This window comes from Chlorocebus sabaeus, chromosome 2 (assembly GCF_047675955.1).
Source record: "Chlorocebus sabaeus isolate Y175 chromosome 2, mChlSab1.0.hap1, whole genome shotgun sequence".
Lineage (NCBI taxonomy): Eukaryota > Metazoa > Chordata > Mammalia > Primates > Cercopithecidae > Chlorocebus > Chlorocebus sabaeus.
The window spans coordinates 80,623,022-80,629,666 of NC_132905.1; the positions used below are offsets into that span (position 1 = coordinate 80,623,022).

At 32.5% G+C, this 6,645-nt stretch overlaps 1 pseudogene; it reads left to right on the top strand.

Moving 5' to 3' along the window:
* Positions 1 to 4,515: 4,515 nt before the first annotated feature.
* LOC103221041 (tRNA (guanine(6)-N(2))-methyltransferase THUMP3 pseudogene) lies at positions 4,516 to 5,870 on the top strand (annotated as a pseudogene).
* Positions 5,871 to 6,645: the final 775 nt, after the last annotated feature.

Sequence of the window (6,645 nt, forward strand, 5' to 3'; positions counted from 1 at the left end):
TCATTGCCAATACTACAACTAATAACACACAGATTGAATACTCTGTCACTAGTATCTTAACATAACGACTAGAATGGCAGTACATTAGTTGGCTCCAACTATTAAGTCTGAGCTCCCTTCCTCTTTCTAAACTTCATCTACCAAAATGCACTGAGCCTAATGGGGAAAAGATAAATTACCAAGTCTTCTTTTAACAATTTAAATGAGATTTCTGTTATAAAACACAACATAATGGCATTGATTTTATGATATTTTTCAAGGTTTTAACCTCTTTTTATCAGCTCTGATAAAGCTCAAATATTTTTTACAATGGATATTACATCTATATTTTAGTTTAATTTGTAATATGTAGAAACTGCTGTATTCAAAAACACATAAATATCCTCTGGAATAAAAGAATATGGTGTTTTCTTAAAGAAATATCTTTAAGGAATTTGGATGTCAAGACAGATAATGGGCAATATTAGTTTTACTTTTAGTAATCTCTTTGTCAGTATGATTGCAAAGACATGATGACAGAAAACTAACTGAATTGTATAACTACATTCGGAGGGGATTAATGCTAAGAAGAAGCCCAGCAAATCGAATGTTGTAGTTGTGTCTCAATATCTCAAGTGGGGAGCAAGAAAGAAAGACTTCTCAGATAAAGTTAATGAAGAGGACAGTTGAAGGAGTGGGGCCAGTCTCAAACAGCAGTGAAAACCCAGGCATGAGGAAACAAGAGTAGATTAAAATCTCTTGATTCAAGTTACCTGTGTGTTCATTCAATAAGCATTATGATAATGTTATTGAAAATATGTTCATAACTCACTTATTATTTTTTTTATTATATTTTTTGGAGACGGAGTCTCACTCTGTCACCAGGCTGGAGTGCAGTAGCACAATCTCAGCTCACTGCAGCCTCTGCCTCTTGCATTCAAGTGATTCTCCTGCCTCAGCCTCCTGAGTAGCTGGGATTACCCGTACACCACCACCCCCAGCTAATTTTTGTATTTTTAATAGAGACGGGGTTTCACCATGTTGGCCAGGATGGTCTCAATCTCCTGACTTTGTGATATACCTGCTTTGGCCTCCCAAAGTGCTGGGATTACAGGCATGGACCACCACAACTGGCCTGTAATTCACTTAATATGGAAGTGAGATGATGTGTTAGAACAAATGTGAAACATATTTACTGCTAAAAAGTACTGAAGTTTTGCAGATTATCTCTTTTATAAATTATGGAATTGAACTCACATGGAAGAGTCTTCTATTTAAGGAGGGAAAATATTTTTTAAAGTTACAAAAGATCCTTAGTATTCAATTTTCAGGGATGACATGATCCACCAATCATCCACTTTTATTTTACTCTTATCCACATCTGTGTTTAATGTTTTGCATATTTTTAAACTCATAAAGAAGTACTATTCATATGTCAACATAATCTAATAGATTAAATATATAGAATTATTAGAAACAACTCTGATGTTTTATAACTCACTGGGTAATCAGAATAATTATAAATAAAACTCCCTAATAGTTAACTCACCTCCTTATATTATATACAGGCCAAATTATAATTTTCACTCCCATTTATTACTGGAAGTTCAAAATAATGCCCTCATATGACAATAAGCTATTCTTCTTAACATCTGCTCAGTTTTAGGGACTTTTGACTTACTCCTCCAATTCTGTGAATCGCTCGCTATATGGTATGCACAGATTTTTGTCCTTGTATTATAAACTTCTTGAACGTAGTGAACATGCCTGGTATTGTATCTTCAGGGTCTAATTTATATATAACATGGTCAAAAAATGTTTATTGACTTAAAAAATCAATTAGCAACCTAAATTAATTCTGAAAGCATGGATCAATAGTTTCCAAACACAGCTATTTTTCTTAAATTCTAAAATTTATTTTTACTAAACTTTCAGAAACATTTTTCCTTTTGCTTTTTCCTATTTACCATAGAAATTATTCCTTATTTATTGCATTACTCTGGAATATAGATTATGATAAAAAATAATGCATTTGCTAATATGTTGACAATAATAGAATACAATATTTTTTAAAATAATAGATGTGATATTTCTAAATATATTTCAAAATGAATTAGAATAAACTCAAATTATAATCCTCCTTAATTTCAAACCATTTATTCAACAATTTCCAAAGTAGAAAGCAAGAGATGTATAAAATCTTAATAACATTTAATGTAAATTGACTAAATTGTTCAATTAAAACACAGAGTGGCTGAGTGGGTTTAAAAACAAGGCCCAACTATATGCTGCCTAAAAGAAACTCACTCTACCTATAAAGACATACTAGACTTAAAGTGAAGGGAAGGACAGATTTTCCATGTAAATGGAAAAAAATAATAGCAGGAATAACTATACTTATAAGAGTCTCTACTAAATGGACTTTAAGTCAAAAACTGTAAAAAAAAAAAAAAAAAAAAAGATGGAGGTCAATTCAGCATGACGATATAACAATAGTAAATATATATGCACCCAACACTGAAGCACCCAAGTATATAAAGCTAATATTAAAACATCTAAAGGGCGAAATAGACTGTTATCCAATAATAGTAGTGGACATCAACACCCTAGTTTTAGCAATAGACAGATCATCCAGGCATAAAATCAACATAAAAACATCAGACTTAAACTATACTCTAAACCAAATGAACCTAAAAGACATTTACAAAATATTGTATCCAACTGTTGTAGAATATACATTCTTCTCATTAGCACATAGAACATTCTTCAGGATAAACCATACTTTAGGCCATAAAAGAAGTCACAACAACTTTGAATAAAAGGTGAAATCATATCAAGAATCTTTTCTAACCACAGTGATATGAAATTATAAATTAAAAAAAAAAATGAAACTTTGAAAACTATACAACTACGTGAAAATTAAACAACCTGCTCCTGAATAACCAATGGATCAATAAATAAATTAAGAAGAAAATTAAAATACTTTTTAAGAAAAATGAAAATGGAAACACAACATACAAAAATCTATGAGATATAGCAAAAGCAGTACTAAGAAAAATGCTTATAGCAATAAATGCATATCTCACAAAATAGACCCCAAATAAACAATGTAACATTGCACCTGAGGGAACTAAGGGAACTACAAAAACAAGAAAAAACCAAAGCTAAAAGTAGTACAAGAAAATAAATAATGAAGATCAGAGCAGAAATGAAGGAAATTGAGACTAATAAAAACATAAAAGGTCAACAAATGTAAAAGTTGCTTTTCTGAAAAGAAAAGCAAAATCAACAAATGATTAGCTAGGCTAATTAAGTAAAAAAGGAGAGAAAATCAAAATAAATCAAATCAGAGCCAAGAAAGGAAACATTACAACTCATACCATAGAAATTCAAAAGATCATTAGAGACTGTTAGGAAAAACTTATATCAACAAATTGAAAAACCTGGAAAAAATGGGATAAACTCCTGGACACACACAACATATAATGATTGAACCATGAAGAAATAAGAAATCTGAACAGATCTAAAATAAGCAATGAGATTGAAGCAGCAATAAAATAATTTTCCATCAAAGAAAATAGAAGACCTGATGAATTCACTGCTGAATGCTACCAAAAAAACCCTTATGTCATTCAAACTATTTGAAAAAAAACGAGAAGATAATATTTCCAATCTCATTCTAAAAGGCAAGAATCATCCTAATATCAAAACACGACAAAAAAAGAAAATGATAGGTCAGTATCTGTGATGAACCTAGATGCAAAAATTAGTAACAAAATACTAACAAACAGAATTCAACAACACATGAAAAAGTTCATTCACCATGATTAAGTAGGATTGATCTCTAGGAGACAAGAATAGTTTAACATATGAAGTCAATAAAAATGACACATCACATCACCAGAATCAAAGATAAAAAAAAATATGATTATTTCAAGAGATGCTGAAAAAGCATTCAATGAAATTCAACATTCCCATATTATAAAATCTTTCAAAAATTGAACTTAACATGATAAAAGCTACGCAGGACAAACCCACAACGAATATTATACTATTGAGAAATAGAAAATGAGAATGGAAGAATAGGTAATGAGAAAAATGAAAACCTTTCTTCTAAGATTTGGAACAAGAAAAAGAATCCCCACTTTCACTGCTGTTATTCAATATAGTCCAGGAAGTTCTAGCCAGAGCAATTAGGCAAGAGGAAAAAAAAAATCACGACATCAATATTAGAAAGGAAGAAATCAAATTTTCTTCATTTACAAATGACATTATCTAGTATTTAGAAAAACCCAAAAACTCCACCAAAATATTACAAATAACAGATGAATCAGTAGAGTTGCAGGGTACAAAATCAACATACAAAAATCGGCAGCATATATATGTGCTAACAAATCAGTCTGAAAAGTATTAATAAAGCAATCCCAGGAGTTGAAAGGGTCTGCACTGGTAACCAATATTTCCCACATCTCTCATCATGTCCATCCTTGCATCCGAGTCTGGGACAGTGTTAGGGATCTTGGAAGCACTGCCAACATGTCTTATATTGAAGAAACCCCTAACCAATTCCTAGATGTAAACTTTAATGAGAACCAGAAGTCTGTGGAAGTGACAGAAAGTGACCTCAGAAATTTATTGTCTGAGGTCAATTGATATCTTATTTGTGGTTGTTCAGGAGTTTCAAGATTACCAGTTCAAATAAACAATAGATGAAGTTCTAAAGGATTTTTTTGAAGACTTGGCCAGAAAACTCATATGGTCACACCCTTTAAAAGTATGAAAAATTAATGCCAGTCCTAAGGAAAAAAATACGACAAAAAAGATAAATTAGAATTTAAGTGAAGTAAGATTGAAATGGGCAAGAAGTCAAAATATATGAGAGAGATGTTAAAAAAGATTCACTAACAATGCTTTAGATTCACATATCTTCAATTACTATGAAACTCCAGTTACCAATGGAGGAGATATCAATATTAGTAGGTGATTGTTTGGCATCTTGCAAAGATGACACTAACGAAAGCTCAAAATATGAACCTGAGCCTCAAGAGCTACAGTTTAGAGTCACATGCAACAGGGCAGGAGAAAATATTGCTTTACCTCAAATGAGGCCACAGAACATTTTGATGTGCTGTTCAAGATTATTTTAAGTGGAAGGCTGATATGACCAACTTTGACATGAAAGTTTTTTTTAAACATCCATGATAATGAAATTATTGTGGACATTGCATTTACTGAAGAGAGTCTCCACTGAAGTAATATCATACATTTTGGACCTATTACTCTTAGATCAACTCTTGCTTATAATAGGATCTGGATCTGTGATCCTCTGTCTTATGATATAATAGTCAATTCAATTTGTAGAAGAGGAGCAATACCAATGCAGGGAGCTATGGAGTAATCTGACTACTACCATATTGCTGGTGATAATAATCCACTGGCTGTGAATAAAGCAGCAAATAACATAGAATCTTTATTGACCAAGAGAAGACAAATTAAAGAAGGCAAACCATCCTAGGGTTTGCCCATAGAGGCTGGTCAATGGGATATCTGAAGTATGCCATTGAGAACTGGCTCTGTGGAAATTATTGTAATGGATTTGCCATTTGGAAAAAAGGATGGGATCCAAGAAGAGAAACCAGAACCTTTATCCATCTTGTCTATGGAAGATAATCTGTGTCTATATGACTACAACAGGCTGAGCTGTACTACTTACTCAGGATATGAAATACTTTATCAAGGTATTATCTGGAATGTGATATGTACAGCAAAAGACAAATACAGACTGGGTGTATATTGGGGGTTTTCATGCCGTGGTTTATGTACTGATACATATGCCTCAAGCTTTTGTTTATCTTTCAGAACAAGATGTAGAAAGAGGAACTCCTTGTTGATCCCCAAAAATGAAGATGACTAATAGCATTTATACTTCCCCAAAATGGAAAGTTTAGCATGACTCTGAGAGAAAAATAGTGTTAACTAAAGTGCAGTCTGCATGCTTTAATCCTGTTCAAAGCTCTTCACCCTGGTTAGCCAAAGGTGTGAATTACAAAACACTGCTAAAAGAAATCAAAGATGACACAAACAAACGGAAAAACATTCCATGTTCATGGATGAGAAGACTCAGTATAGTTAAAATAGACATACTGCCCAAAGCAATTTACAGATTCAATGCTATTCCTACCAAACTACCATTGACATTCTTCATAGAATTAGAAAAAAAATTATAAAATTTATATAAAACCAAAAAGCAGCCCAAATATCCAAGGCAATCCTAAGCAAAAGAACAAAGTTGGAGAAATCACGTTAACCAACTTCAAACTGTACTACGGGGCTACAGTAACCAAAACGGCACAGAATAGAACTGGTATAAAAACTGACGCAAGACAAATGAAACAAAATAGAGAACCCAGAAATAATGCCAGACACCTACAACTATTTGATCTTAGGTAACATCGACAAAAATAAGCAATGGGGAAAGAATTTTCTATTCAGTAAATGTTGCTGGGATAACTGACTAGTCATATGCAGAAGATTGAAACTGGACTCCTTCCTTGCACCTTATCGAAAAATTAACCCAAGATAGACTACAGTCTTAAATGTGAAACCCCAAACTATAAAAATCCTGGAAGACAACTGAGGAAATACCATTCAGGATATAGGCACAGA